General features: G+C 43.7%; 1 long non-coding RNA gene across 1 annotated transcript; it reads left to right on the top strand.

Moving 5' to 3' along the window:
• Positions 1-6: 6 nt before the first annotated feature.
• On the top strand, positions 7-3,870 carry LOC114007698 (uncharacterized). Its single transcript, XR_003549285.1, has 2 exons — positions 7-1,812; positions 3,121-3,870. It is a non-coding gene; the product is annotated as an uncharacterized LOC114007698 (long non-coding RNA).
• Positions 3,871-22,499: the final 18,629 nt, after the last annotated feature.

The following is a 22,499-nucleotide window of genomic DNA, read 5'->3' on the forward strand; positions in this document are numbered from 1 at the left end:
AGATAAATGTGTTATGTAACATTGTGAACTATTTAGCTTTATTGAACTATTTAAGAGAAAGTGCCTCATTGCTGAAGTGCGTTTCTGTTTTAGAGTCACTGCATAGATTTTGCATTCTCTGTACCTGTCTCTTTTGAATGGTTTTGTAGCTAAATAGGCACTTGTCAGTTAGGATCATCTCTTTTTGAAAGATTTTCATAAGAATATAGATATCACCAAAGACATTTTGCTGTTAGTTAATAACCATGTTGAAAAGAGAGTTGTAACAGTTTGGAGGTTGGTAATTTTTAGATTGCAATTTAATTTTGTATAGTTAGGCAATAATCTTGATTAACTGTTGAAGTGTCACCAAAGAAAGGCTTTAAACTGAATTTTCTTGGTGAAATCAGTCAAATGCAGGTTTTTCTTGCAATAATCAGAGCATACTTCCTTTCAAATAGGTTCACTGGTTTTTAGCATCATCCAGCAGCTCTTAGGAAATCTTAGAGGTGAGGAAGAGACACCACAAATAGCCTCACTCTGAATGAAAAGTGAGAAAAACATATATTTTGAAAAGAACCGAAATTGAAATTCTGAATTTTAATTGGATGAGCTTTTCATTCTGAAGAGGCAGTCTAAACTCAAATTATGCTTATTTAGTTCCCGGGTCCTTAGTAATATGAGAACTTTTATTAAAAAGACAGGTTTTGGTGGAAGTGCTGGCTGACATGCTTACTTAGGTGGGCTATAGTACAACCGTTGGGCACATCTAAGTAAGTGCTTTTTCTGTATTCAAAAGCAAAATTTCCATAAGGCCTGGTTTGGGTTTTGTTTTTCTGTCTTGCCTCCCAGCAGTTACCTTTTATCATAGTTAGAGTTGAACACACAGCCAGATTTGGCAAAATGAGTCACAGAACAAGAGCATGTCCGTCGGGAGAGCTGTCCCATTACACCCTTTCTCCTTGGAAGTGGGTTCATGTGAAAGTCTCCCCGCAGGGAAAACTCACGCTGTGAAGTCTTTCTGCTGGGTCCTCAGGTGAGCACCATGGACAGGATCAAAGGGATGCACACGCTGGTACATCCTCTGGCTTAGGAACAGCAAGCAGAGCTGTAGACCACTAAGATGTTGGGAGATTGCAGGAATTACAGAAATGAATGAGTTTTCCATGACTTTAATTTTCTGGATTAGAAACACTTAAACTTGAAATGCTGTCGTCATTATTTTCAGCTATGTATGCCTATAGGAACACGTCTGCTAGACTTGTTTTGTGAACAACTGAAGAGTATTAAATACAGTAGGGACTCAAAGCCCTTTCAAAGCACAACATAACCAATTGCTTTTTCATTTACTTGATATTTCTAGTTCAGTAGTATTTTGGTAGAAAATACTGTCAAGTTGAAAGTTGATTAAAATGTACTTAAGTGTCCAGTACAGGGTTTTCACCGTTTGTTGTCCTTGAAGCAGTTGTGTTTCTCCAGTCATTTGTGTGATTCACTTCCTAGTGTGATCTAGTTTTCACAAACAGTGTGTTCACTTGCTGTCCTTAACTTTTCAAATAGAATTAAAATGCTTGAGTACTTGCCTTTCAGAAAGTTCTAAAATTAAACCTAAAAGGAATTCTTTTCAGTGCTCGTTCAATGTGTCTGTATACTCATTACGCCCCTCTGCCTGGGATTGAAAACTGAGACTAAGTTTTTAGAAAGGCCTTTTCATTATCTTTACATCTAGAATCGTGTGACATAGATATATGTGGAATACTTGGTCTAGTTTTCTTCCATCTTGTAAAGCGTCATGAAATAAATGAATCTGGGACAAATGAAGAAAGATTTCAGGTGAGACGGTAACCAGATTAACTTATTTATCCACACACTTCCCTTCAGTCCACTGGAGCAGGAGTTCTACACGTTAAACATGTAATGGGATCAGCCTGACGTTGCTCGGGGGCCGGTTTTCTTTTGCTGTATTTTTTAGAACGGGGGTGGGGGCCTAAGTGTCCTTATGAAGCTGTGGTCCACACAGGAGCTAGTGAGGGGAGTACCGGAGTTCTGCTGCTTTCCGCATTGGGCGCGGTCATCCGTTTTTGATAGAGTAGCCCTCACGATAAATAAAACCATCATAGAATATATTGTAAAGTTACGTCGCTAATTTTCCTTTGAAATATAAAATATTTTAAGCTTTTTGTCAAAAGTGGTAACATCTTAATACAAATAAAAACCTTTTTGTGGTTGTAAGATTTAGCTTATAAATCATTCAAATTGAAGTGAAAGAATTACCAGGTCATTCATTGTTAATGACTTAGTCTATTAAGAACATATGTATTTTTGTAAAGGAAAAGCACTTGTAGATATTTAATCAGTACAAGATATATGTCTGTTTTGCAGAAATAAAATGCTGCTTAGAGATTCTCTTTAAATATTTTTTATTTTTGTGCTCAAATGTATTTTCTGTTGATCTATGGAATGTTCTGTACAAAGCTGTATGATTGTATTGTTGAGCTAGGTAATTTTTTTTTAATTGGACTTAGCCAAGTATATTTGACCATGTTAAAGATAGTATCTTTGTTATTAAAACTTTGCATAATTTCTTGCTGTTTGTCGTCTTTAAAATTAGTAGCTGCAGATTGCGACCTCTGTTAAAAATACCTCCTTTAACTACCCCTGTGCCAGACCTGCCTGAAATGTGTTGAGCGTTTGAATCATCAGCATTTCCTGCAGACTCCTCAGCCGTTCATTGTTAAGGTGACAGTTTGCCTCTCAGATACTACTACAGGCATACACACATGCTGAAGGGGAATGTTTTGTTAGGTTCATCAAATCTAAAGAATCTTGTAATTAGGAATCAAAGGTCCAAGTGGGTTGGAAAACCATCCCCTCCAACCAGTTAGATAACTTGGCTTCATTTTGCTTATGCCTTCCATGTGCACAAGGGCGTGACTAGCAGCTCGGGTCTCAGTGAGCTGCAGAGGCTTTCCTCGGAGCGCAATTGGGCTTCCTTCAATCTTTCAGCTCATTCTTCAAGGCTGCTGGGAATGGGAAAGGAGGAGGACCGTGCCTGGCACATGCTCGGAAACGTAGTGCACGTCAGCACAGGCCGTTCGCCCCAGCACAGCCTCGCCCAGCGGGCAAGGCTAAAGATTTCAGGTGAGACGGTAACCAGATTAACTTATTTATCCACACACTTCCCTTCAGTCCACTGGAGCAGGAGTTCTACACGTTAAACATGTAATGGGATCAGCCTGACGTTGCTCGGGGGCCGGTTTTCTTTTGCTGTATTTTTTAGAACGGGGGTGGGGGCCTAAGTGTCCTTATGAAGCTGTGGTCCACACAGGAGCTAGTGAGGGGAGTACCGGAGTTCTGCTGCTTTCCGCATTGGGCGCGGTCATCCGTTTTTGATAGAGTAGCCCTCACGATAAATAAAACCATCATAGAATATATTGTAAAGTTACGTCGCTAATTTTCCTTTGAAATATAAAATATTTTAAGCTTTTTGTCAAAAGTGGTAACATCTTAATACAAATAAAAACCTTTTTGTGGTTGTAAGATTTAGCTTATAAATCATTCAAATTGAAGTGAAAGAATTACCAGGTCATTCATTGTTAATGACTTAGTCTATTAAGAACATATGTATTTTTGTAAAGGAAAAGCACTTGTAGATATTTAATCAGTACAAGATATATGTCTGTTTTGCAGAAATAAAATGCTGCTTAGAGATTCTCTTTAAATATTTTTTATTTTTGTGCTCAAATGTATTTTCTGTTGATCTATGGAATGTTCTGTACAAAGCTGTATGATTGTATTGTTGAGCTAGGTAATTTTTTTTTAATTGGACTTAGCCAAGTATATTTGACCATGTTAAAGATAGTATCTTTGTTATTAAAACTTTGCATAATTTCTTGCTGTTTGTCGTCTTTAAAATTAGTAGCTGCAGATTGCGACCTCTGTTAAAAATACCTCCTTTAACTACCCCTGTGCCAGACCTGCCTGAAATGTGTTGAGCGTTTGAATCATCAGCATTTCCTGCAGACTCCTCAGCCGTTCATTGTTAAGGTGACAGTTTGCCTCTCAGATACTACTACAGGCATACACACATGCTGAAGGGGAATGTTTTGTTAGGTTCATCAAATCTAAAGAATCTTGAAAGGTAATTAGGAATCAAAGGCCCAAGTGGGTTGGAAAACCATCCCCTCCAACCAGTTAGATAACTTGGCTTCATTTTGCTTATGCCTTCCATGTGCACAAGGGCGTGACTAGCAGCTCGGGTCTCAGTGAGCTGCAGAGGCTTTCCTCGGAGCGCAATTGGGCTTCCTTCAATCTTTCAGCTCATTCTTCAAGGCTGCTGGGAATGGGAAAGGAGGAGGACCGTGCCTGGCACATGCTCGGAAACGTAGTGCACGTCAGCACAGGCCGTTCGCCCCAGCACAGCCTCGCCCAGCGGGCAAGGCTGGAGGACGCTGTGCAGCCATGGCACGTGGGGAAGAGAAAACAGTTTCCTGACCTGCTGGTCAGTCTGCCACACCTCCGTTTGAGAAGGGAGGCCACGGTTTACCCAGGGGTTAGGAGCGTTTCATCCACACAGGTCAGCTCTCGTCTTCTCACTAGTTTAGAAAGATAAGGCGTCCTGCACCCACGGTTGTATCCCGACAAGCCCTGGACTCAGCCTCTGCTTGCCATGTGTGTAGGGGATTTGCAGGGCAGTATTATGCTGGGAGCCATGTAGAACCCTGCTGAGCCCCCAAAACCCTGCCACGGAACTCGGGGTACCAGGATACCACCCTCACAGTCAAGTGGAAAAGCATGACCAGCAGGATGCGTCATCAGCAGTCAACACCTGTTGAGGCCAAAGCCCTGTTTCTCCTCATAAATCTGTCTTTGTCCCAAATCCCTATTTCTGTGAAAGTCCTCTTTAAAACCCCTTCTCCTTATCACAGATCCCCTTCTGGCAAGCCCTGCTTCTCTTTAAGCACATCTCTCCAGAACCCTGACTCCTTATTTTGCCCGGCTCTTAAAGCCCCACTCCTTCCTGCAAAGACTCATTCTTCCTTTCAAAGTCAAACCCCCATTTATTAATTTGTAGAATAATTTTTGCTATAGGATGCATGTACTTGCTTGGAGAGACAGAGAGAGAAATCACTCCATAGGGGAGATGACCACACTACCCTCTCTTTTCCACTCCTCTCGGGATTCTGAGCACACATGCACACACACCCAGCACCAAGCTCTGCTTTACAAAGCATAGCTCTACCTCACAAAGCCCTGCTGCTCCCACCACCACCTTACAAATCCCCCCCTCAGCCTTACAAAGCCTACCTGCGACAAAGCCCATTCCTAAAATAGCAGGATGGCCTGCTCCTTCTGTCACCTCTTCCTAGGAAGCTCTTCTCTGGAAGTCCTGGTGAGGCCACAGACCTGCTCCTCCTGTGTGGCCATGCCTCTCCCACATTGCTTTGTATTCACCAGCCCCAGCTCCTGCCTCTGAAGCGTGCTCCTCCTCACAGAGCCCTCCCCCTCCTCACATAGCTTTGTCCTCACCCTACAAAACTTAGTTCCTCCTCTAGAGCCCTGGTCATTCTACAAAGCCAAGTTCATTCCACAAAGCTCCATATTCCTCATACAAAACTCCGCTTGTCCTTAGAGAACCCTACACTGCTCCTACTATGAGATCTACTTTCAAAAAGCCCTGCTTGTCCTACAAAGACTCCTTAAGATACTTTATCCTTACAAACTCTGCTCCTCCTGGGAAACCCTCCTATAAAGCCCTGCTCCTCCCATTAAGCCCTGCCTCTTTGCAAAGCCCTATTCCTTCTACAAAGCCCTGCCCCTACTACAAACCCTCTCCTAGCAAATCCCTGCCCTCCCAGCTTGCTGAGAATCGCTGCTCCACTTCAGATAACGCCGTTCCACCTTAACATACCTCTGATGCACCTCGAAAGCCCTAACTGTACTTGCAAAACCCTCTGTAGCTGCCACTACAGAGCCCTGCTCCTCTTTACAAACCTAGCTACTCCTACAAAGCCCTGGTCCTCCTATAAAGCACGCTCCTCCTTACAAAGCTGTGCTTCCCCTCTGCAAAACCCTGCTTCTAATTACAAACCCTTCTAATTACAGCCCCTGGCCTCTGTGTACTGAGGCCTGTGTGTGCTGTGTGTGCTTCACTCCAGACCTGGGTTACCAGCCCAAATACTACCACTGCCACCAACAACCTGTCCCTGACTGGTAGGGCCTCTGTGTGCCCCACAGATAGCCTGAGGACACCAGCCAGGACTCTGCCACTGCCACATCTTGTGACTTCATCTCGACTAGTGGGGCCTCTGCACTCCACACATGTCTCACCCAGGGCCCCCATGCCTGCAGTTGCCACTGCCATTGAGCCCCACCTTGTTGATCATTGAGGACCCTGCATAATATACATGCTCCACCTGGAGCCTGCAGTTACAGGCCTGGTCACCAATACTGCCACCACTGCTTTCTTGACACATGCCTCGCCCAGGGCCTGAGGATGCTGTGTACCACCATTTACGTGTCACTGCCATTGGCATCCTTGCCTCTTTTGATTTGATTTCTTCCATGAGAAAGAGAGAGAGAGGCACCCCTATCCTGGGTCCACTTGCTGCATTTCACCCTTAGCCAGTCCAGATCACAGAGACAGACATGCATGTCAGGCATGTACAGAGAGGCCTTGGGGCGTGAACCCTGAACCTTCTCACGTGGGCCCAGCATTGCATAGCATTATGTTACTGCGACACCCTGGAAACACTGCTCCCTTAACTAACAACATCCCCAGCCACCATACAAACCCCATCCAGGTCTTGAGGTCATCAGCTCTCCTAGTGGCCACCACCCCCAACAAAGGCATGCCAGTACCTCTACAAGCAACACAGTCTAGATCTCAGAGACACTTGCAGACATTACTGACATCAATTAGAGAAACAATACAAGTCTACACTTCTGTGCCTACTCAAAGACAAAGCAACCTACCCAATCAACGCTATAGAACAAACGTATAGAAGAAAGTCTTTCCTAACAAAACTGCTTCATAAAATCTGAAAGGATGACTGTTCCACCAGATGTACAGATATCTATATAGAGACACCAAAAAAATGGGGGAAAAAATATGATTCCTCCGAAGGAACACAATAATTTCCCAGAAACAGGCCCTCCCCCCCCTCCCCCGAGAAAAGACAATTTACAAAATACCTGAAGAGGAACTCAAAATAGTAACCTTATGGAACCTCAATGAGATACAAGAGGATACAGATAAACAATCCAACTAAATAAGAAAAACAATTGAAAGAAGTTCAACTGAGGTAGATATCATAAAAAAGAACCAAACAGCAATCCTGAAGTTAAAGAACTCAATAAATGAAAAATTCAATGAAAACCTTCAATAGCACACTAAATCAAGCAGAAGAAAACATTTCTGAACTTGAATATAAGTTTTTTGAAATAACCCAGTCAGAAAATAAATAAATGAATGAAAGAAAAAAAAAAGAAAAGAAAGAGATAAATGTATTATTTTTTCTTTTCTTTTTTTTTCTTTTTTTTTTGGAGAGGTTTTTGCTATAGGGTGCGTGTGCTCACCAGACAGAGAGAGAGACAGAGAGACAGAAAGCGAGAAATCACCCCCCAGAGGGGATGGCCACGCCGCAATCCCTTCTCCTCCATTCTCCTCTCGGGATCTTGGGCACGCATGCACATGCGCCCGGCGTGAGTTTAAGCCACTGGGTCCGGGACTCAAACCGCGGTCGACTACATGGGAGTCCAGCGACATAGCCATTATGCTAACTGCTGGTCCCGAGAAAAATGTATTTTTTAATGAATAAAGTCTATAGGACTTACAGGACACCGTTAAGCAAACAAATATATTTGCATTATTGAAACTCTAGAAGGATGAGAAAAGGGCTTAGAAAACTGAATGTTTTAGAGAGATATGGACATCCAGATTCAGAAAGCTCAAAGGTTTCCAATGAAATATAACCTAAAAAAGAGCTTCTCTAAGGCACATTACAGTCAAACTGTCAAAAGTTGAAGACAGAGGATTAGGACTACTGAAGATCTTCTGCCCAGACTTCACCCTCCTGCCACTCCATATCTAGCCAGGAGCCAGGGCAAGCCAACACCAGCCATCTGTGTCTGAGTTCTGAGTGGCCCCATTCAGGGATTAGGACCACTGAAGGCCTGCCGAGACTTCACCCTCCTGTGCCCTAGATCTAGCCAAGAGCCAGGTTAGAACACCCTATGTATTCTTTCTGTCTCTCTCCATCTCTATTTTTATTTCTTTTTTAATTCTTAAACTTCTTCGTTCTCTGCCACTCTTTTGCCTTTTAATTCTTACCTTTCCCCGTGCCCCCATAGGCCAAGTTATCAGCAGCCATCTATATCTGAGTTCTGAGCAACCCCATTTGCTAGTGCACCATGCAGTTTTCATTTTTTGCTTATTCTTTTTCTTTTTTATTATTATTTGTCTTGTTTTTTTCTCTTTTTTTTTTTCTTTTTATGTTTCTTACTTTTCTGCTCAGCCTCCATACACTGATTTTCTAGATAGGTCTAGGTGCTCAGTAGTCAAATATCTGAATACTTTCAGGATCAGATTAATGCTCAATTTCCATTGAATCTGCTGCACAAAGGGAGAAAAGTGGTATGTTTTGAGATTACGAGTCACCTTTTCCTGCATGCCTCTGAATGTCCCTATTTAATTCCAAAAACTAGAAAAATATGTACAATCCATCAGATGATCAGAAACCACCACAAAGGTACAAGACATATGAGAGACCAAGAAAATACGTCTCCTCTAAGGGAAAAGAATAACTCCCCTTCCTCCACAAACAAGGGAACTTGTGGAAATGTCAGATAAAGGAAGTTAAATATTCACAATGATAAAGCTAACAGAGATGCAAGAGAAGAGAGACAGTGAACCCCAGAAAATGCAGGAGAAGAGAGACAAGTTCCAGGAGGTGAGGAAGTTATTGCACATTCTGAAAGAGGTGATACACATCATGAAAAAGAATCAAACAGAATCGTTAGAGATGAAGGCTGTAATACAGGAAATCAAAACCTCCCTTGAAAATATTAAAAGCAGATTAGATCATTCAGAAGATTGAATCTCAGATGTAGAAGATAGAACCTCTGACCTAGAAAATTTCACTAAAAAGACTGAGAAAATAACACCCCAAAAAAGAAAATAACAAACGAAAAATACTAGATACCATTAAACACCCAAACATCTGAATCATTGGTATCCCAGAAGATGAAGAAACTAATAAGGGCATTGAAAGAAACTTTCCAAACCTAGAGAATCACTCAAAGATCCAGACCCAAGAAATATGAAGGACCCTCACATAGAATCAATCCAGGAAGATCTTCCTCAAGGCACATCACAGCCAGATTGACCAAAGTCACAGACAGAGACAAGATACTAAACTTGGCAAGAGAGAAACGTCAAGTGACTTTCAATAAAGCTAACATCAGACCTCTCATCAGAAACAATGAAAGTAATGAAAGAATGGGAAAACATATTCAAAGTGTTAAGTGAAATACAATTTCAATCCAGAATACTATACTCACCAAGATTATTTTTCATATGGAAAAAAAAAAAAGACAAAAACATTCTCAGATAAACAAAACCTGAAAGAATTTAGCAACACCAGACCAGCTCTCCAAGAAGTGCTGAAGGGAGTCCTATCCCAGGAAAACTAAAGTCGGACACACAGAAATAAGAGTACAGAAAACAACTAAGAGAATGGCCAGCCTAATGGTAGGGATAAGTCCAGAGCTGAATGTTAACTTCGAGTTTATATGGAAAGATCAGACCACAGTGACACTACAAATCCAATAGAAGAAAGACTAGTTAATGAAATAGGATTTTTTTTTTTACTTTGACTAAAACTTTACTGATTTTCTTTGATGCTTTGATTTCTATATTTAAGGATTTTTGTCTTCTCTTGTACTATTGATAGGTTCATCTACCTACTATTTGAACTGAACCCTAACCTTTTCTCCTGGCCTTAAGTTTTAAGCAAATTTCTCTTAATGTTTTTTGATCTATTAAAACTAAAACTAGGGGGATCAGCAGTTGGCATAATGGCTATGTTGCTGGACTCCCATGTAGTTGACCACGGTTCGAGTCCCAGACCCATTGGCTTAAACTCATGCTGGGCACATGTGCATGCATGCCCAAGATCCCAAGAGGAGAAAGGATTGTGGTGTGGCCATTCCCCCCACCCCCGGGGCAGGGGTCATTTATCACTTTCTGTCTCTCTTTCTGGTGAGTACATGTGCCCTATAACAGAAACCTCTCAAAAACAAACAAACAAACAAAACCTAACACTGTTTTTCTTAAAATTTAAAAAATGCATTAAAAATACCTATTAATGCCTATTTAATGACTCCAGTAAACTATATAGCCCCAGCTAGATGCTGCTTTATATCATGTTCACAAGCTGTGTTTGTATTGAAAGTTTTTAAATTAATTAAGATTTTTAGTGAATCAATAACATGTAGGGGGGAAAGGCATGGAAAACAACTGCAGATATCAGAGATGATGGGGGGTGATGGCAGAGGGTGAAAGGTAGGGAATCGGGGGGGAATCAAAATATATAAGAAACAAGAAATAGAAATTTTTTTTTGACAATAACATGTCTGGTAATATCATTGATTGAGCCAATATACAGTGTATTCTAGATGGAAAATCTCATTTTGTGTACTATATTGATGTACAGTGAGTGAATGTAAATAAATTAATTAAAATAAATAATTTTTAAAAAGTTGAAGACAGAGAATACTAAAAACAGCAAAGAATAGCATCAAGTCAAATACAAGGGAAACCTCATATACTAACAGTAGTTTCTCAGTAAAAACTTTATAGATCAGGAGAGAATGAGATGATATATTCAAAGTGATGGTGGAAGAACAACAAACTGCCAGCCAAGAATACTATACCCAGCAGAACTATCCTTCATAAATGAAGGAGCAGTAGTCTTTCTGAGACAATCAAACTAGTGGAATTCTATCATTTCTACACCAGCTTTACAAGAAATACTTAAAGGAGACCTGCATTTAGAAATGAAAGTAAAATAACTACCATTATAAAACATAAAAGTATAAAGCTCACTAGTAGAGTAGACACACAAATGAAAAAGAGAATCAAGTCTTATCTCTACAGAAAGTTACCAAACTGAGAAGAAAATAAGAAAGAAATAAATGAAACAGGTACAAAGCAATGACATGGGACTAGAAAGGAATCCCTACAACCAAACTCCCACGGGACAGGAGAAGGGGCAAGTGCAGCATCAGTGAGGTGGGTTTGGGTTGTAGTGGATAGGAGAAAGGATACTGAAAAGACTCCTCCACCTTCCTGTCCACGGTTCCCAACAGAACCAGTCCTCCAGTCAAGCACCTCACCTCACCCAGCTCAGCCCCTACTCTCTCCAGGCCCAGATCCCAGTACCTGCTCTCCCCCTTTTCCAGAAGTGGCTCTCACCTACTCTTTCTCCATAGTCCTCTGTACATTCCTGTCTCATCCCAGGCATTGGAGTGATTGACTCCAGATTGGGTTTTACCACTGATTAGCTGAAGGATGGGTAAATTAGTAATCTCTCCTCAGTGGCCAGTGAGATACTAATGTAACTGCAACATTAAACAGCAGAACTCACAAGTCATTAACACACCTACTTACTGGATTTTCTAGAAAGTCATGAGACATTTCTGCACAGAAAAAATACATCATGCTTTTCCCAATGACCCAATATTTTATTTGTGTTTTTCATAATCTCCTTCCACTGGATGAAAACTTCAGCATTCCCAAGGACTTTGTCAGCACACTTTAAGTCTCAAAACTCGGTCTGAATTCAGAAATCCCTTCCTTTCCCTTACCCTTACCATTCACTTTCCCTTTCTCTCACCTTCTTTTCTTTCTTCCTCCTTTCCCCTCCCCCTCTCATTTTTGCTCAGGGAAGTCCCAAGACAGAATGCAGGACCTTTTCCATGTTAGTCCATTTGCATTACAGCTATGCCACTACCTGACCCCAAATGGGACTTTTGTCTTAGGTGGCCAGTGCATTTTATCACCCCTAGATCTGAGAAGACTTTCTGCCTGTCCCCCACTTCATGTCCAGTGAAACCCATGAACATAGAGGTACAGCAACACACAGCTCTTGGACTGTAACTCAGCTCCTGTTGGCAAGAGTAGGTGAAGAGATCTGTTCTACCCACATCCAGTGCAGGGCCTGACCTGAATGAAAAATATGAGCACTGACTCTCCTACACTATGAGCTAACACCTTCTGTTAATCCAGTTTTAACATCAAGCCACTCAGACTGAAAGAGGACATGACATCTAATTGGGCCCCTCAAACCACAGGAAGTTGTGGGGAGGGTCTCTTCCTAGTTATAGTTGCATGTTCCAAATCTCCCCATGTGGATGTCCAGATTGCTGCACTCCATCCCTGGCCTTTGCTTCAACGGTATAGTTTTGGAAGGCACTGGCTCCTGGGAAAGCTTGACAAGTCAGTCTAGTCTTCATCCTCGGTCAGATGGGTTCCCATGGGTCTAGGTACCTTGGGAGCCTGGACCAATGGCAAGTTTCTGCCCCACCTTCCCCAGCAGGTCTCAGGGGAAGAAAATCAATGCTGTCTTCTGGAGATCACGCTACAGGGTCAGATTCTGTCCCTACTCTTCCCAGCAGGGCTCAGGGGAAGAAAGCTAATGCTGTCTTCTGGGGATTACAGTGCAGGGCTCTGATAAGAACTGAAGATGGTTGTGGGTATACACAACTTTAAAATACTTAGGCATATGTTATGTGGTCTCCATTTTTACTCTTGCTTCAAGCCCTGAACATTTATGGGTGTACTTGCATGGTTGCTCAATACTTTGGCTTAATTAATTATGAGCTATCATTTCTTTATATCTGGAATGAATCTTTTTTCAAGCTCCTATTATGTGCTAGATATTGCACTGGTACCAGGTGCTTCAAGATCTCATTGTCCTTATTGTGAACTTCTCCAGTGATGCTGACATTGTCCAGTGAAGTCTCATGCTTGGTCGTGATCTACAAGGTCCATCAAGGCCCACTTGACTTTCTTCCATCCCTTCCCTTTGCCAATTGATGCCATATTGAGGTTTTTTGCATGTTTCTCCTACCTCCCTCTTTACCTGAGTAACACCAGTAAAGACCTCTCAGGTCTCAGCTTAAAATCATTACATAATGGACTAACCTTTTCCTATTCAGCTCAGGAGACCCTCTTCAAAGGAAATTTTCCCGACCCACATGACTGGATCAACCCTCCTATTAAGAGACTCTGATCAGTATCCGACACCTTCTTCTCATGCATCTCCAAGGCTCAACACAGTATTTGATGAATGACAGGCACTCTAGAAACATTTAGTGAATGATTGAATTGAACAAATTCAATGTAATGAGTGGATGAATTCAATAAACATGTTGGATGGTTTGAATTTAACCAATGCTTACTGGGCTTCCCTAAAGCATATAGTGGGGTGGGAGTTGGGCTTCAAAAAGTTCATAGAAAATACATATCATGAGAAAACTATGCATGGATTTCAAATTAAACTTGCACTTTCATTCCATTTTTCCATGAACTTTTTCCACTTGTAGGAATGAAGGCAATCATCACCAAATAAGAACCATCTGAAACACATTTCATGGCGCTGAGATTGGATAATGTGGCTCGACTGTGGAATTATGGAAAACTCATGAGATTAGACAGATTAGATGATACACTCTATGGTCAATTGTAATCCTATCCTGTTCCATTTTCACTCTTCACTAAGAGTTGATATTTTTATTTTTATGACTCTTTACCTCTCCTTCCCTTTTCCCTCTGTATTTTCCAAATGACTTTACCATCAGAAAACTCAATCTAGTATGCACACTCTTTAATCCAGATAGTTCAGCTGAAGGATTATAATTTATAAGAATACTGCCATCGTTGCCTATGCTAGAACACAAAATAACACTCACAACAGCATCATTTGTAATGGCAAGAAAATGGGAACAATATAAATGCCTACCAGTAGAGGAATAGATTAATAATTCACCTCATGACATGTGAAGAATGCAGTAGATCTCTATTCTGATGAGAAGCATTACATCCAACATCTTAGGGAGCATGCCGTAGTGTAATATGTTCATTATGATCCCTTCACCACAATCAGTATATCAGTATGTGTGTGTAAAAGTAGGTAAAAATCTGGGAGGGTACACATTACATTACATTGTGATCATTATTACCTTTGGTACATGGGAAGGTGATACTTCCTTGCTTTATATTCCTCTGCATCGTCCAAATTTGTGACAAAAATACCTTCCATTTCTAGCTTAAGAAGTTCCTGAATATAAGTGACATATTGACTTATTTTCTGCCATTCGTAAGATGTAAACTACACGTGGGTGGGAACATTCTCTCTCTCTCACTTCATATCCACTCTACTTAGAACAGTGCCTGCACACAGTAAGCCCTACAAATGACCAACCTGTTTTTAAAAACAAAATTCCATTTTAATGAACTCTGTCTTCCGCATGGCCCTCTCTGACCCCTGCATGCCCTTATCAGTGAACAGGTTGGGTTGAGTACTGAGAAATCTGAAATTCTCTGCCTCCATGTGGTAGGCCCTGAGTTAAGGCCAGCCTCTTTCCCATGTCATTGGTTCTCATGACAAATGGGTTGAAATCCCACAAAGCCCCCACATATAAGTGTGAAAAAAATCCAACAAACTCAAAAGTTCTCAAGCAAGTAACAAATAATAGGTGTTTAAAAAGAGAAGTATTGACACTGGTTTTCAGTTCCTCCATCCAAAACGTCAGAGCTAAAAAGCAGCACAGAGTAGCAAACAAGGAACAAAAGCCTGTGTTGCCAACCGGTAATGGAAAGGTCACGACTGCTTACCCAGCATATAGTTCAAGCTAAATCCAACAGAACCACAAATAGACATATACTAGACTAGGGCATAGGAAAGACCTGCAAAAACATGCACTAAACGTAAAGAGTGGTCACTGTGTCCATGTGCCCTTTGTCTCACTGCAGAACCAGCACACAAACCAGCAGTCCAGAGGATGCACTTGGCCTAGAGATCACATGGGCTATCTCCCCCTTCCTTCAGGGGGGGACCCTAAAGGTAGGGAGCCAAAGTGCCAGAGAGAAACCCATCAGGTCAAAGGACCCAAGAACTGAGGGGTTTCCACCTTTGAAGGAAGTGGGAGAAAGGAAGGATCGTGTCAGTCCATATCAGCTGCACTGCATGGTTCTGGATTGGCGACCTCATTTCTTGCATGTGGCAGTTAGCAGTCCATCGCTCATGTGAATGTGTGTGTGTGTGTGTGTGTGTGTTTCCCTACTGCACCCATAGGCTACCAGAAGGGTCAGTGTACAGTCTGGCCAAGGCAAAATGAAAGATAAATAAATGCCTACTGGAAGAATGTGGGCACACTTGACTCACAGAAAAATGTCATTTGCCAAATGACATTTGGCAAAAAGCTAATTGAAATAAAATATGAATAGCCCGAAGAGACTCCAGCTCAGTCACTGATTCTTTCATACCCATGATGTAAAAGCAAAACCTTAGTCTTTACCAATGGCAGCTTACTAGGATGTAATGCAAAGTGGGTACACATTACATTTTAAGATAAATTCATAAGAGTAAATTGTGACTGAGTTTCATTTCAAGGGGATTATTTACAGAAAAATCCACAGGGGCATGTGACTTAAGGTAGAAAGCTTTGCTTTTTTTTTTTTTTAGAAAGAGATTTTTTGCTATTAGGGCATGTGTATACACCAAAGACACAGAGAGACAGAAAGCGAGAACTCGCCCCCTGGGAGGATAGCCACACCACAATCTCTTCTCCATCTCCTCTCTAGAGTTTGTGCACACATGCCCAGTCAAGCCTCCAGGTCCGGGACTCCAATCGCGGTTGGTCATGTGGGAGTCTCGCGATGTAACCATTACGCCATCTGCTGGTCCGCAGAAAGCTTCATTTTTAGCTTCATTCCATCTAATGTTGTCAAATTTGTTTCAAGGATCAGGAAGTAAGCATTAAGGGATAAAAAGTGAATTCAGAAAGGATAAAAATCCATGGTTTTCTCCAAGTGCTGCAGCTAATTGCCCCAGGCATCCCCTCGGTTCCTCTCCCAGGAAGTCATTTTCCACCCTATGAATCCCACTGCCTGTGACTTCTCTTCAATGGTGCCCCTAAAAGTCAACTCAGCTGTGACTGCAGCTCAAGCCTGATCTCTTCTGGCCAACCGGGACATTCACGCATCATCAGAACCAAATTCGAAGCGGCAGGGGAGCAACTAAAGAAGGATGAATTGCAGATTGTGGGAAAATGATGGGATGTGAGGGGAGGGACAACGTTAACCTTTTTAAGTGGTGCGTTATTCTGATAGGAGACTACATAAAAAATGAAATCTATGTGTGGCTAAGAGGCTTTGTGGTGCAAATGCTTCCCAGCCACCCCCCCCCCCCCCCCCCCCCCCCGCCGGTGCTGTGCAAACCCGGACGGCGGTTCTGGCTCCGCGGATCCTGGCACCGCGTGCAGGCTCCGGGGCCCAGCTCTAACCGCGCTTGATTTTACTTCAAAGCCAGTGGCGTTTCTTTTCTTGGGAGGGTTATTTCACTAATGCTCCTCTGAGTCTTGTCGGATGTGATTAGAGTAAAATCTGGGCAACAGAAATGGAGTGGAAAGACGGGCGTGGAGTTAGCTTCCCCCTGAGATACTTGGTCACGATGGCGGTGATTAAGGGGTTAAAGGGGGACGTGCATGCCCTCAAGAGCTTTGCTATCTATGAGTTCACATGTAGGGGAGCAGTGCAGGGGAGTGGAGGGAGGGGAGGGAGGGGAAGGAGAAACACTAGGGGAGACGCAGACCAGACGGGATCTGATCTGGACGGGAAGGTGGGAAGGCTTCGGAGGCTGTCATGGAGCCTCACAGTTTCCCACCCTGGCCTCCAGGGGGCGCCGTCAGCCCGCAATAGTTGGGGCAAGCAGGAGGACGCTATGGGACCTCGAGCTGATGGAGAAAGGTGCAACCCACAGCCGTCGCGGGTGGAGCTTGCAAAATCAACCTGCGAGACCCGGTGCGCGGCGCGGGAGTCCTGCGTGCCCACATTCGCCCCCGCTGGGACGATCCTCCGCCTCCTTAGACCGCGGCTCTTTCTCTCCTGCTGTGACTTGCAGGTTTTTACTTTGTCAACCAATGAGGAAACTCCACCCCTGCAGTCCCGGGGTCTGGGCGTGTGGCTGAAACACTGTTGCTCCAATTTCCTTCAGAAGTGGAATAGTTAAGAGTCTAACTCACAGCCTTTCATGAGGGTTAAATAAAATATCGAGACCAGCAGAGGGCATAATGGTGATGTTGCTGGACTCCCACGTAGTCGACCACTTGGACCCAGTGACTTAAAATTCACACCAGGAGAGTGCGTGCCCAAAATCCCGAGAGGAGAACGGAGGAGAAGGAATTGCAGCGTGGCCATCCCTGCTGGGGGGTGATTTCTCACTTTCCGTCTATCTCTGTCTCTCCAGAGAGCCCACACGCCCTATAGCAAAAATATCTTTAAAAAATAATAATAGATGAAAAGTACCTCAATAAGTGCTTGATAAAAATGGACTATTATTAATCAACTAGAGGTACATTTTTTATCAAAGAAATACATCTAAAAACAAAGTAAAAAGCAAAACAACTTACCCAAGGGATGGAATTGCTTTTTCAGATAGTGACTAGAAAACCAGGTTTGTGCAGCGAATTTCATGGAACTTCAGATAGATGTTTGGTGTCTCTCTGCTTGAGCTGCCTCTGCTTTAGCAGAGACTTTTCCAGAATAAGACAAGCCCCACGCACAGAGCCCAGCCCAAGCTCCACCTTCACGGATGCTTCGCAGTCATGGCGCTTCCACAGAACTTTCCAATTACGCTGCGGTGCCTTCACCATGGCCCTCCCCAGAGCCGCACGTGCACAGTGCATGTTCGAGCCTGCCCGACTGAACAACGTCCTTCCTCTCAACATCTGAGCCACCCGGTCCTTTATGGATATTTGGAGGCTGCCTTTGCTATTTGCTGGTCATTATAATTGACGTATAGAATTTTCAGTTTATACCTCATACGCCTAAGGCTCTCTCCAAGCCCTTATCTCTGCCTCCTGAGTTTCTCCTTTGTCCTGGTTGACGTAATGCGACAGTTATGAGCTCCGGACACACATTGGGATCCCCTGGAGAGCTGTGACATAGCCTGGGAACTACGTCCCAGTTAATCGGCCTCTGCTGGGGCCCCCCGTGATTCTAATGTCTGTGTAACAATTACCCGCACTTGTAAAGCGCTGCTCCAGTATCCTGGGGTTCTCAGAGGGTGATGCAGACCAGCCGTATCGACATCACTTGAAAACCTGTTAGAAATGCGAGTTCTCAGGCCCATCCCAGACCTCTGGGGTACACCCCAGGAATCTGTGTTTTTACAAACCCCCCAGGTGGTTCTACTGCACCTACAGTTTGAGACCCGGCTCTGCATTGCCATACCTCCACGACTTCCACCTTCACCATCACCCCCAGCAATGAGTAGGCCCTCCTATGAAAGGCTTCTCTTCCAGAATGCAGAAATCCCTGTGTGCTGAGGAGGCAGGGGGAGGTGACTGTGACCACGCTTGCAAGGAAAGAGCTGCTCAGTTCCTGAGTGAGAGAATGAACCAAAAAGGGACCAGCAGTTGGCGTAATGGCTATGCTGCTGGACTCTGACGTGGTTCGAGTCCCAGACCCAGTGGCTTAAACTCATGCCAGGCACGTGTGTGTGCTTGCCCAAGATCCCAAGAGGAGAATGGAGAAGGGATTGTGGCGTGGCCATCCCCCAGGGGGTGATTTCTCGCTTTCTGTCTCTGTTTCTGTCTTTCTGGCAAGCATATGCACCCTATAGCAAAAACCTCTCCAAAAGAAAAAAAAAATAGAGAGAATGAACCAAAAGTCACTAAGTCACACACACACATTTAATTCAGCAAACACTTATGGCATGTTTACTGGGGCACCAGGCTATTGCCAAGGTCATTAGAAACATACCTAAGTCAACACAGTCTAATGGCACAGAACAGAAACAGGAAAGCAGGATAGCAGAGCCTTAACAGAGACATTGATGGCCAGCCCCACGTCTGGAGGTTGAGGGGGCCAGATTCCATGTAGCCAGACAGTTTGAGTCTGGCTCCAGCGGCTTGAAGAACACACCAGATCTGTGTGCACACATGCCCCCAATTCTAACAGGGCAGAGAGGTTGGGGAGAAGGGATTGCAGCGTGACCACACCACACTAGGGGGTGCTTTCTCCCTTCCTATCCCCTCTCTCTATGTCTCTCTGTCTCTCTTTCTCTCTGGAGAGCACAAGCACCCTCCTGCAAATTAAAGGGAGAGACACAGACATATCCATGCTGCAATCCTAGTGCCAGCTACCATTTACTGAGCACTTTCTATGCGACTGGGAGTAAGGAGCTTCATCTTACTTAGTCCTCGCCACAACCCTATGAGGCAGGGTCCAGTATTAATCCCTTTACGGAAGAGGAAACAGGTTTTAAAACAGAGAATGTGGCGCCAGGAGGTGGCCTTGTGGATCAGGCACTGGATCGCACATGGTCCATGGCACCATTCAAGTCCTAGACCAGCAGCTTGAAGAATACCTGTGTACGTGCATGGCCAAAATCCTTCGAGGGGAATGGAAGGGAAGGAATTGCAGGGTGGCCATCCCCACTGGGGGTTGATTTATCCCTTTCTCTTTCTATGTCTCTCTCCAGCGAGCATATGCGCCCTATGACAAAAATCTAAGAAAACAAGAGCAAACAGTGAATGCATTGTTGCTGACAAGATTCGGAAGGGGAAAGCCAAGAATGAAAGCCAGATCCGTGGTCCCCAAGCCTCTTAATCATCCCCTTCATATGCTACTTTCCACATGCAAAGAGGGAAATAGAGATTTTTATAAACATTTTCTAGCCAATTCTGAAAAAAGAAACAGTTCTTAGAAAATAGGGTTTGTGTAAGTGGGTTGCGAACGGTGTCAGAATTCAAACACCTTCTGGTTAAACTAAGAGAAAACAAGAAACTGGGTCTCGTCACCTAGGAGAGTGCTTGGTGCATGGAACATGTTTCTGAAGGGCTGACTGAATGGATCCCGAGGGCTTCGTTGGCAGCCACTCCTCACACTGCCTGTGAATCACGCATCCTGCCTGCTTGTCTCCATCTGTTCCGGAGGACAGGCTGAATGCGGGAGAATCCTGAAGAGCAAGGGTCCCTCTGGCACAACCACCATAAAGAAAATCACAACCACGTCTAGCCCGTACTATCCCAAACTTGATGCCAGAAAGAAGAGAAACTATAAATGTGAACATTATTTGAAGTTTTAATAACACGCCTTATCATCGTACTCTTTCTAGAAATTGCTTTATACTGTGGAAACCATAGGCTGCCACAATAGTTACAGTAGAGATCTATGTGACTATCTGCCTAATAGTCACCTGACCTGCTTTTCTAGAAACTGCCACCCACTCCATCCGTACTTCTCAAGGAAGGTGCTGACATGTATGTGAGTATTTTTCATATGTCCTAGCAGCCTAACCACAGATAACTGTCCAACAGTTGACTCCTCAAACCATGGTGGGTTGTTGACGCCTTTGCTTGGGGTTTTGTGGACTTGACGCCGAGCAGTCTCCCTCTGGGGACTGAAGCAGGAAGGAACACAAGCATGAAGTTTAGGGGATGTATTTCTCGTCACACGGCTGCAAGGAAGGAGAAGGAAGCAGACAACACGTACGCACACAGCACTGGCAGCAGGGAGAGGATCCCTATGCACTTTGAGAACTGGGTTTTAGTTACAGCTGAGGTCCATCTGCATCTCTACTACTTTCTAGACTAGTTTTTTCAACATTTCCTGGGATTTTATGACTCAATCATAAAATCCTCTTCAAGGTGAAGCTAACTGGAATTCTGGTTCTGCCACTTGTAGCCACATCCCTAACCAAATCAGGTGTTTGAACAGCGTTCAGGTGACAAGAATAAATACAAAGGGGGAATGGCACATTCGCTCTAACTCCTCACTTTCCATCACCTCATGTCTTTCTTAAACATACCCGTTTTAGTAGACATCCTCCCATGGTCAGTTTTGCATTTGATTAGCAAAGTTTTCCTTAAATTATAGCAGAAGTACAATAAGTGGTTTAAAACTGCACGACCATGATTTCAGAAAATGCGCGTGTCCATGTAACCAACACCGAGATCAAGAATCAGAACTTTCCCAGTGACTGACCCAGTCAGTATGCCTGTCCCTCCCCTGACTGCTGATGTCATGGGCCAGCTTGGCTTGCTTTTGAACTTGAAGATGCCAAAAGCTGTCTCCTTTTGTCTTGCTTCTTTCTCATGGGTAAGAGGCAGCCAATGATTTTGCAGGGGCTTGTTGTTCACTCTCACTGCTGAGTATATTCCCAGATCTGTATTTTCAATGTTATCGTTCATTTCCATCGAAGTCATCTGGAAATCAGCGTTAGGGACTTGAAGAAGTAATTGTCAGTTCTCCCGATAATACATTGATTGTGATGGCCTGTGGTTTTCATGTATTTGTATCTTCCACTGTTTATGTTTAAGGTGAAACCTTTATGCAATAGCATAGGGAAATGTGGCCTTTGGGAAGTGATTGACCCCTGAGGGCTCTGCCCTCATGAATGGGATTGACAGATAGAGTTAGACCCTTTTAGCCTTTCTACTTTCTTTTTTTAAGTTTTGTTTTGTTTTGTTTTTTTAGAGATTTTCACTGTAGGGCGCATGCGCTCGCCAGACAGACAGAGAGACACACAGAGACAGAAAGCGAGAAATCACCCCCCAGGGGGGATGGTCACGCCGCAATCCCTTCTCCTCCATTCTCCTCTCGGGATCTTGGGCACGCACGCACACGCGCCGGGCGTGAGTTTTAAGCCACCGGGTCCGGGACACGAACCGCGATCGACTACGTGGGAGTCCAGCGACATAGCCATTATGCTAACTGCTGGCTCCCTCTTTTTTTAAGTTTATTTATATCTTTTCATGAGACAGAGAGAGAGAGAGAGATCTTCAACAGCGCCTCATGCTGCAGTCTACCTCCAGTCTTCATGGTCAGCAAAGATCACAGATGCCCATGTGTCCACTGGCATGTAGAGGTTGACCTGGGAGCTAAATCCTGACCTCCCATGTGGCTTCCAGCATTGCAGAGCACTGTGCTACCACTGCACTGCAGCACCTACGCCTGCTCTGCTGTCTTCTGCCACATGAGGGCACTGCTTTCCTCTCCTCTAGAGGATGCAGGACCAAGGCACCATCTTGGAAGCAGTGAACAGTGCTAACCAAACAACTGAACCTGCCAGTACCTTGATTTTGAACTTCCTAGCCTCCAGAACTGTGAGAAACAAATTCTTTTCTTTTTAAATTACCTAGTCTAAGGTATTTTGTTTAGCAGCACAAAATGAACTAAGACATGGTAGTAAAAAATCTAATTCAGAAGAGCTGCCTGGAACTTTGCAGCA

This window comes from Tupaia chinensis, unplaced genomic scaffold (assembly GCF_000334495.1).
Source record: "Tupaia chinensis unplaced genomic scaffold, TupChi_1.0 Scaffold000217_1, whole genome shotgun sequence".
Taxonomy (NCBI): domain Eukaryota; kingdom Metazoa; phylum Chordata; class Mammalia; order Scandentia; family Tupaiidae; genus Tupaia; species Tupaia belangeri.